A 10285-nucleotide genomic window follows, 5' to 3' on the forward strand; every position below is an offset into this window, starting at 1 on the left:
AGTAGTTCTCTTTCAAATCTTGAAGGCTCCTTTTTAAAACCTATCTGCTTATCCTGTCTGAACACTTCATTCACCTGGAAGTAATCTAGCCAAGTAGAAAAGTGATCTTTTATTTTTTCATAACTTATCAATATTAGTTGACCCTCCTCCTCCCCCCTTAATATTGTGTTATACGTTATCCAGTTCTCTTTGATGTTGTTGCTTTTTTTAACAGCGATTGCTTCTAGTGGAGAGTTCCATCTTGGGGTTTTCTGTTCCAAATATCTTTTGTATTTTCCCCATACCTTATATATAGCATTTCTTATTATATGATTTGAAAAACTCCTATGCGTCTTTATTTTCCCATAATTAAGATAGCCATGCCACCCAAAACGGGTGTCATTACCTTCTATGTGGGAGAGATAGCCACGGTAAAGGCTTGTAATATTGCAGGGTGCCCCCTGACCTCGGCTGACCAGTACTCTGAGCTTTACAATGTATTGGAATGCATTGACCTTATAAGGAGTTATGTTCCCCCCTCTGGGCAGTGTAATAAACGGACTGGAGGAGGAGGAGAAGTCTGATATGAGCTGCCCTCCGTCCATGAAAATATTGCTGCCTTTGTGTGTGTTTTTCTATGCCTTGCACCCCAAAATGACGGCTGGCTTCCGTCAATTGGTTCCCACAAGTGGTGCCCCGTGTGAGGCAACTTAAAGAAAAGAGGCAAAAATTAAAGCAAACAGTCTGAGGCAGACTAAGAGGATTTTAAAAGAAACCGTGAGAGGTTTTTCTATCCAAGCAGTGGATATCATCGGTTCACCACGCCCGGCAAGTGTTGCACAGCGCTGAAGAATCTAAGGATCCCTGGTGAGTCCGATCCCTTCTATTATATTGATTTTTGAAAAATGGGCAGCTCTTTGACTACTCCACAACAGAAGTTTTTAAAAGACTTAAAATTTCTCCTCTCCTCCAACAAATTGGAAGTTCCAGAGGGTGATTTGATACAGCTTATTCTGGCTATTGATGAACATTGTCCTTGGTTTCCTTTGAATGGAACATGTGAATTAAAACTTTGGGACAAGATTGGTGAACATTTTCATGGGCTCCCCAGCATCAGTACTCGGATTTTAAATGCATGGTGCAAGGTTCATTACGCCATGGGCTCCTTATCGCCAAAAAATATCTCCATGGCTGCATTGCCAAAACAACCTCCAGCTTCCTTAATCCAGCCTGCTGTGTTAGAGTCTGGTGTGTTAGCCTCTGTTCCAATCCTTGCCCTGCCAGCAGCTCCAGACCCCAAACCTCCGGACTACAGTTCCTCACCAGAGGACCCAATCCTGCAAAAATACCGTGGTCTGGCTGGCTATAATCCTAATCTTTCAGAGGCAGACCCAGCTACCCCTTTTCAACGTGCAGTCCTTGCCTGTTCCTTAATTCAGGATACTATGGCATTCCCTGTTATTGTGCCCCCTGCTGGTGCTCCAGCAGGAACTCAAGCCCAGCAGCAACCTTTTGACTTTAAAATCTTGAAAGAGCTCCAATTGTCAGTAAGGACAAATGGACTTCAAGCCCTATTTACACAGGCTCTTTTGGAAACCACATTAGCCCAGCCTTTGGTTCCAGATGACATCAAGTTTTTGGCACGTACAGTGTTACCCCCATCAGCAGGTGTTTTGTTTGCCCACGAATGGGAAACTGCCTGCCGTGTTTATGACCAAGCCTTGTTTCAACAAATCAGGGGGAATAATCCAAATATTACCCTCGCAGACGTCATGGATGCCTTGATGGGGCGTGGCCCTTTCGCTCAGGCTTCAGCACAAGCCACACTGCTGCAGATCTTATTGAAGGATACTGCTCTTGCTGCTAAACAAGCAATGAGAAAAATCCCAGAACCCACCAGTATTCAATCAAGGTGCAGTTCAATCAGGCAAGAGGCTAGAGAATCATATTCTTCCTTTATGGACAGGCTGCTTACAGCAGTGAGTCGTCAAATTGAAAATCCTGAAGCCAAACAAATAATTATCAAACAATTGGCCTTTGAAAATGCCAATGAGGAAAATGCCAATCCTGCCACAGACACAGCAGCCATGCTTCGCATTTGTCAGTCCGTAGATACAGCCACCCACAAGATTCATTTGCTGGCAGCTGCGCTCAATGAAAACCAGCCTGTAGCCACCGATACAACTTGCTTCCAGTGTGGCAAACCAGGATCACCGATACCTCAGTGTGGGTAGAACGGTGGCCTCCACCAAAAGAAAAATCCGCAGCAATGGCACCATCTTGTTTCTGAACAGCTTATTTCTGAACAATTGACTTTCGGCCACATTGAACCATCTTCATCCCACTGGCTCCAGCAGACAGGGAACAGTTTGCTTTTACATTGCCAGTATATCACAATTCGCAGCCCACCAAGCGATATCAGTGGGTTGTCCTGCCTCAAGGCATGCGGAACTCCCCTACACTTTGTCAACATTTTGTGAGTGAAGCATTGAAACCTTTCTGCATGTGCCACCTAGAGGTGCTGCACACAAGCTGCATCTGGCAGTGTTTGCTACACTGTTGTTGCCAACAGGAATTTTATATGCTCAGGCGGAACAAGAAGAAGACTATCTGCATTATAGAATGGCTACATCTACCGCACACCCCACCAAAAAACATTTATTCCATAATTGAATCCACATCAGACATTGTTATCAAAGGACGTTCACGAGCAATAGCTTTAAGCGGTTATGATGTTGCATCAATATATCTTCCCTTCTCACAGACTGAACAGCAGCATTTATTCATAACTAATGCTGCCGTGCAAATTGCTTTGGCAGATTTTATAGGTGTCATCATTTTTAACCCTCCAAAGGATGACCGTTTGACATTTCTGACACAGGTCACCTATGTTTTGGCTACCCCCTTGTCTCTCACACCTCTCCCCTCTGCACTGACCCTTTTCACGGATGGAACAAGAAGTAGGGGAGTAGTGACGTGGGAGGAGGGAGGAAAATGGAATTGTTTATTTGCCCCTCCACAGTCTTCTGCTCAGCGAGCTGAGCTAGCAGCTCTGATTCTTGCCTTTCAATCCTTTCCTACTCAACCTTTCAATCTTATTGTGGATACTCAGTATGTATATCACCTTTTTGCTATTTTACCATTATCTATATAACTCCTTCCTTGGATTCTGACTTGTTTTCCTTGTTTCTTACCCTTCAGGCCTTACTTCAGCACAGAGAGTTCCCTTATTATGTTGCACATCTTCGCTCCCACATATTGCACCCAGGGTATTTAGCAGAGGGCAATGCAAGAGCAGATGCAGCATTGAAGAACATTTCTGCCTTTTCTCTCTTTTCTGATCCTATACTATGTCATAACACCTTTCACCTTCCTGCGAAAGCATTGGCGAAGCAGTTTTCTATTCCCTTGGCCCAAGCAAGGGATATAGTTTCCCAGTGTGCTTCCTGTTCTAAATCTCAGCTGGCCATTCCTTTTGATGCTGTCAATCCTACGGGCATGTCTGCATTGGCGTGTTGGCAGATGGATGTCACACACACACCTGTGTTGGCTCCACTCTCCAAGGTTCACCTCACGGTGGACACCCACTCTGGATTCATATGGGCTACGCCCATGAGAGGGGAAACAGCTCGGCATGTCATTCAGCACACTATCCGCTGTTTCTCAGTCATGGGTAAACCTGCACGTATCAAAACTGATAATGGTCCAGCTTATATTTCTAAAGCATTTTCAGAATTTTGTATGTTGTGGAATGGCATACCCTTTAACTCCACAGGTCAAGCTATAGTGGAAAGGGAACACCTGACGTTCAAAACCCTATTGCTTAAACAGCTTGGCGGCCGAAGCATACCAACAGCAGATATCCCTTTGGCTGTTCACCAAGTTCTTTTTGTACTTAACCATTTTTTATATCCACATCTTAGGACCCATACCCCCGCTGAATTGCATTTTAGGAAGGAGGAGGCACTCCCCCGCCCCTTGGTGGTGTACCGACGCTTGCCTGACCCCGCGTGGCATATACCTGTCCCGCTGATCACGTGGGGATGAGGGTACGCGGCAGTGGACGTCGAGGACAAGCCTTTGTGGGTTCCAGCTCGATGCGTGCGGCCATGGTGAGCCTCTTTAACCGCGGATGCGCCTTCCTAACCATTTGCCTTGCCATCCTTTGCTGCACCATTATACAAGGAAGAGAAGCAGACGACCCAATACAGTTGAAACCACCATATTTCACCTTATCGGCTGGCAAGCAGCTGTCATCAGAATCCTACTCTGGCTGGCAGTATCCACGGCTCAGCCACTTTCGAACTAGAAGAACAGTGTTGTTGAATAAGACTTTTAGGGTAGAAAATTATCATAAGATATGGAGGAATAATATTTTTGTACAAGATATGATTATGTTTACCAGTTTATTGAATGCTTCTAGATGCTGGCTGTGTATGCACATGCCCCCCTTTGCCAGTCATTCAGGCATAATGCTTCATGGCGTGCCTGTCAATGGATCTTTTCAATTTACTAATATTATATCCCCTAAGCAAACTTTTTGGCCTCCAGTACAATTGACCCTCCATGAGCCTGCCCCCATTTATTTCCAAATTAAGGAGGGGAAAGAATCATGGGGCATATATCCAAACTGTCAATATACATCGAAATTCATGTTTAATAGCTCTTGTTCTCTTACAGGAACATACAGTGACCAATATCAGTGCTATAGAAGTGACACCAGTGCATGGCTAATAAACTAGAAAGGAAGCTACCATGCAGCTTGGAATCAGAATTCTTATATTCTTGGCTTCCGGATGGAAGTTGGCTTCGACATTTATTGATTTTAGTGATCATTATAGTAGTTATTTGCATTATTTTGTGTTGCTGTATACAATGTATTCTTTCTATAATCTCTATATCAGTGTTTCCCAACCACTGTTCCGCGGCACACTAGTGTGCCGCGAGATGTTGCCTGGTGTGCCGCGGGAAAAATTTAAAAAATTGAAAGATTTTTTTTTTTAAGTCAAATTTTCGATTGGGGCGCCGTCACTAGATGACCCCTGGGGTTCCCTCCCTCCCGCTCTGCGCCTCCCTCCTCCTCCTCCTCTTCCGGGGAGGCCCTTCCTGGCTCTCGGCCAAGGCTTGGCGGCTGCCACTCACTCACTCGCTCGCCCACCCGTCCCTCCATCCCTGCACCCGGCCTCTCCCCCTCCGTCCCCGGCGCGGGGGCTGCCGGGATCCGTAGTCCCCTCGCCCTTGGGCTCCGCGCCCGTGCGGGGTGCACAAACTACGTTTCCCAGCGTGGCCTGGCGGGCCGGGCGTTTTGTTTGAAGCGCTCTTCTCCCGGCCATGGAATGAGCGCAGCGGCGGCGGCCGGGCGGGCAGGGGCTCTTCCGCGCAGACCCCGCGCAGCCTACCTGCGCCCCCGCGGAGATCGGGCGGCAGGATGGAGCCCGGGGATCCCCGCGGAGGCGGAGCGGCGGAGGCGGAGGCTGCCCCCCAGGTAGGGCTGCATCGGGGGGGTTTTATTTTTGCAATGCTGCATCCGCGCCGGAGGGGACACATCGGACCGCGGGGAGACCCCTTGGCGGGCGTGCAAGGCAATGCATGCGTGCAGGCATTGCATGGAGTGCAGTGCAATGCAATGGCAACGCGGCGCCCTGCATGCATGCATGCAACTTCCACCGGCGCTCCGGACTTGGCAGGTGAGGGGGGTCCCCAGTGAGCGGCAGAGAGAGCCGGGAGGGCGAAGGGGAGCCGGGGGGGAGCAGCGCTGCTCCCCGAGCCGAGCCCGGGGGGAAACTTCGGCGTCGTTGCGCCGGGTGTTGGAAGCGGAGGCTGGCGGGGGCCCCTCACCTGCAAAACCTGGTTGCCTCTCATATATTTCGTGCATTGCATTCATCGCCCGCTTTCTCCTCCAAGGAGCTCCCGGGGGCGCGCGTGGTTCTCCCTGTGTTATCCTCGCAACAACAGCCCTGCGAGGTGGGTCAGGCGAGTGGCCCAAGGGAGCACCCAGGGATTGTCCTGGCCAGGTGGGGTGATTTGAACCCTGCTCTCTGCCCGGTCTTCGTCCTCATTTAGCCCCCACATGTGCATGACTGTGCATGACTGAGGTTTTCCCCCCTCGTCTTGGCTATGGTGTGAGTCTCTCCTGTTAATTAATGGGGTTCTGCCTTCGGAGAAGATGAGCCAGCCCTCAAGGAGGTGATTATGTAATTTGCTAGCAATTCATGTCCCTCCCGGCGTGACGCTGCGTGCTGACATCACGGGGCTATAATGGTGGTGTGCCTCGAGATTTTTTTCATGAAACAAGTGTGCCTTTGCCCAAAAAAGGTTGGGAAACACTGGTCTAGGCGCGTGTGTACTTGGAGATGAGTTGACTAGGGGTGCTCGCATGTCGCTGATGAATAGGTTGAATAGGCAGGGAGCCAATATACATCCTTGGCGCACTCCCTTGTTTATTGGTATCGAATTTGTGAGGTCGCCCGCAGGAGTAAGTCTCACTCTGGCAAGGGTACCTTCGTGGAGCTGGCTTATAAGCCATAAGAGACTTCTATCGATGCCCTGTTTCGCAAGTTTCTCCCAAAGAATATTTCTAGGAACGCTGTCAAAGGCTGCCTTTAGATCTAGGAAGGCAGCACAAAGGTAGCCGCGGGGGGGGGGGGGGGACGAGTACTTCCGTGCCAGATGGTAAAGGACTATCGCATGATCGGTTGTAGAACGTTTAATTCTGAACCCTGCTTGTTCGTGACCAATCTGGTTAGTCTCGTCTGCCCATCGCAATAGTTTAGTCAGCAAAAAGCTGGCATAAATTTTCCCTATGATCGAAAGGAGGCTGATGTTACGGTAGTTTTCCGGCTCCATTGGAGAACCTTTTTTATGAATTGGTACTATAATGGCCTCCTTCCATATTTTGGGGATGAGACCAGAAGCGTTGATTGCGTCGAAGGTTTTGGCCAAGATGTCAGCCCACCATTTTGGGTGTAGTTTGATTGCTTCAGCAGGGATCAGGTCGGGCCCTGGGGCTTTGCCCGGTTTCAGCTGGGCTATTAGCTTGGCTATTTCATCCGGATCGGTGGTAGGCCAAATAGGTAGGTGGGAAAACAGATGCATCAGATGGTCGGAGGGAGCATCTGCCTGTGAGAAACATTTCTTCAGGAACAATTCCCATGTCGGTGCTGGGATGACTGCCCTTGGGTATTTCCTCACCCTTCTATTAATCAAAGACCAGAATTCCCTGGATCTATGTGGTTTTGAAGCGGTAATCAAGGCCTGCCAGCGATTGTGTTGCCACTCGCGTTTGGCAGTTTTCTGCGTGCGTTTGTAAACTTGCTTGGCTTGTGCATAACTAGCTGGCAGAGTAGATGCATCGGAGGTCTTATATGCATTATATATAGCGCGAAGGCGCTGTCTTGCTTGTTTGCACTGAGAATTATACCAGGGGGCACCGTAAGTATACTCGTTTCGATTTAATATTTTGGGTGGTAACCTGAAGAAGGACGTAAGTTCAGTCGTATGATGGTGAAAGCGTTTCAACACTATGCTATGCTCGTCTGAGGCAGAGCCTATGTTGGAATGGGGCCCGAGGATTTCTTTTTGAAAGAATTCCTGATACTTTTGAGCCTGGGTCTCCGACCATTTGATTCCTCTTACTTGGAGAGAGGATTCGTTGGTTACCATCTGGGTCGCATGTCTATGGGCCTCCGACTGCCAGTTCAGGGAAAGCTTGGCTACAAGGGGAAGATGATCACTAGATTGTACATTCTCGATCTTAAAGGTGGAAATACACTTAAGTAGATCACTGGAAACCAACAGGTAATCGAGGACGCTGTTTGATTTAACGCTCAGGTGAGTGAAATCCCCTGGAATATCAGGGAGGCATGTTCCATTTAGGGGGACCAGATTTAAACGGATGGCCATTTGATAGAGGAGTACTCCAGCCTCGTTAGCTCGTTGGTCTTTAGAAGTTCTCCTCATGATATGTTCCAGCTCATAATTATTAAGGTTTGGGGTAACCCACCATTTGGTTTTGGTCAGCGAGTCCCAATTTGCTGCTGTGCGGGCATTAAAATCGCCACCTATTATGGCCGGGGTGTTAGGAAACTTAACATAGCATGAGAGCAAATGCTCTTCTAGCGAGCCCCATTTAGAGCCCAGTTCGGAGGAAGAACCCCCAGGTGGCAAGTAAACATTTGTAACTAGAAGTGAGATCTTTTCCCCCGCAATCAGTCCGGTAAGGGCGTAAGGAGGCAAGGCCTGTACTAGAGTAAGTTTAGAGTGTAGGTTGAGGGAGATGCCTATTATTAGGCCCCCTTTAGGGCGGCCTCCTTTCAGGGAGGGGCAGGCAGGGAGTTCTAGAAGCTCAAAGCCATTTAGGGCAATTTTCTCTACTTCCCACGATTCTTGGAACAAGATGATATGAAACAGGTTAATATACTCCAAGAATTCTGGGTCAAGTTTTTTTCCCCTCCAGCCCGCAATGTTCCAGCTGAGGACTGATAGGGGGGAGTTCCTGTTGTGACCAATTCGCTGTCATTTCAGGGAGAGATGTGAGTCCTTTGGAGGCAAGGCAGAGCCCGCAAAAAAGTCAGTTATTTTACTTTGCATGGCAGGCACCTGCTGAAGGTACCTAGTCTTGAAGTTGGTAGTGAAGAATTCTGACTGGGGCGACAAAACGGGTCTCCCGCTGGGTAACCCAAGGGCGGCCACTTCAGTGGGAAACTCCACTGGATTTGCTGAGACTGCCCCACCGCGAGGTCTAAAGGTCGCCGATGAAACCATTTGGTTTATATGTCCGGCCGGGTCTTCAATCAAATCCGGGCCATTTTTTGATGTAGGTGGAACACTCCCATGACCTGATGCTGGCGAAGGTACAGGGGATGCTCGGCGTACTGGTACCGTTTGTATGTCGGGTCTATGCCGCTCAGGGGAATAAGAGGACTCCAGTTCCGGCATTGATGGATTAGATGGTAAGGAATTGTTTTGGTGGAAGGAACTCTGAGTTACACTCCTCAGCGGGGGACTCTTGGAGGGCGAGTCAAAATTTATCAAGAGTTGGGATGAGGGGCCAACTTGTGGGGCAAGACCTGGGTCTGCCAAACGTCGGTGGATTTTGCCCACAAGTGGGGGAGGCATGGGTTTAGGAGCTGGACTAAGGTATGGAAGACTTCCTGCTTCCTTAAAACACGACTCCGAAAAGCTGGCAGGGTTATCCTGAGAAGTGGGCAGGACTCTTCCGTTCTTCTGGACCTGTATGAGCTGATGATTAAGTACTTCTAGTCTTCCAATTATTTCTTGTTGTTCTCTCGGTGGAAGGTCGCCAAAGGTGGCTAAAAGCTCTCTTTCCTCCGGCGGGGTCAGAGAATTGCTTGTGCCAGTGGGTTTCTTTAGGGCTCGTGGGGACGTAGGGTAAGTCCAGTTTCGGTACGGATGGATATCCTCCTGGAGAGGAGGCTCGATGTCCTGGGGTACTCCCGACCTCTCCGACAGAGTCCACTCCGTGCCGTGACCGGCAAGTAGAAGGGGGTGGATCATGCTATCCATAAAAACTCTTGTTGGGATGATATCATACCTAGCCAAGAGTGATTTCTGCCTGATGATAGCTGAAGGGATCCTTGGAGAATAAAACGCAAGCATCACTTTCTGTTGCCTGAGGTGCTGGTTCAAGGGTAATACTGCAATGAGATCACATTGTGAGATTTCTATGTTTAGGAGATTGCTTAGATGCTTTTTAACCCCACTCAGAGTAAGCCACCTTGGTGACCCTGCCCCGATGTTTAGGCAGATTTTCTTAGGTTGCAGGGACAACGCTTGGTGTTTCAGTGCAGGATTTGGTTTATATTTAGGGATCACACTTCTTTTTTTGGTTGAAGGTAAGGACCTCTGGCACTTCAATTCCCCCGTATCTACAGTTGGTTTAAACTTTAACCAGAAGTTATCAATTTTCTGTTCGAGGTTACATAGCTGGGAGGATAGCACATCAATCTTCTTAAATATGCAATTAAGGGTTCTGACCACAAGATGGAGATGTTCATGTTGTTCTTGTCTTGCGCAGTCCTCAGCTCCGGCGTCCTGCACCACCCTCAGTGGGACACACCCTCTTCCTCCAAGCTTGCCGTCCGCAGTTTTAATCTGAGGTAAAAATAATTCCTCTGGTGTTGACGTTGTTTCTGGAGACGTTAGAGGGTAGAAACGGTTCTGAGTTTTCACCCTATAGCAGTGTTCAGTGGGGTCACTCCGATTGCCAGACACGAGGGGGTCGGTTTTTAATTGTTTGGCTCTTGGGGAGGGCAGAGCCTCGTCACAATCCCTTAGGCGTTTGCCT

General features: G+C 48.6%; 1 long non-coding RNA gene across 1 annotated transcript; it reads right to left on the minus strand.

Annotated features, from left to right (window-relative positions):
• Positions 1-865: 865 nt before the first annotated feature.
• On the minus strand, positions 866-1611 carry LOC308578361. Its single transcript, XR_014003898.1, has 2 exons — positions 1543-1611; positions 866-1470 (listed from the first exon to the last, which is right to left on the minus strand). It is a non-coding gene; the product is annotated as an uncharacterized lncRNA (long non-coding RNA).
• Positions 1612-10285: the final 8674 nt, after the last annotated feature.

This window comes from Podarcis bocagei (genome assembly GCF_964188305.1).
Source record: "Podarcis bocagei genome assembly, chromosome: W".
Lineage (NCBI taxonomy): Eukaryota > Metazoa > Chordata > Lepidosauria > Squamata > Lacertidae > Podarcis > Podarcis bocagei.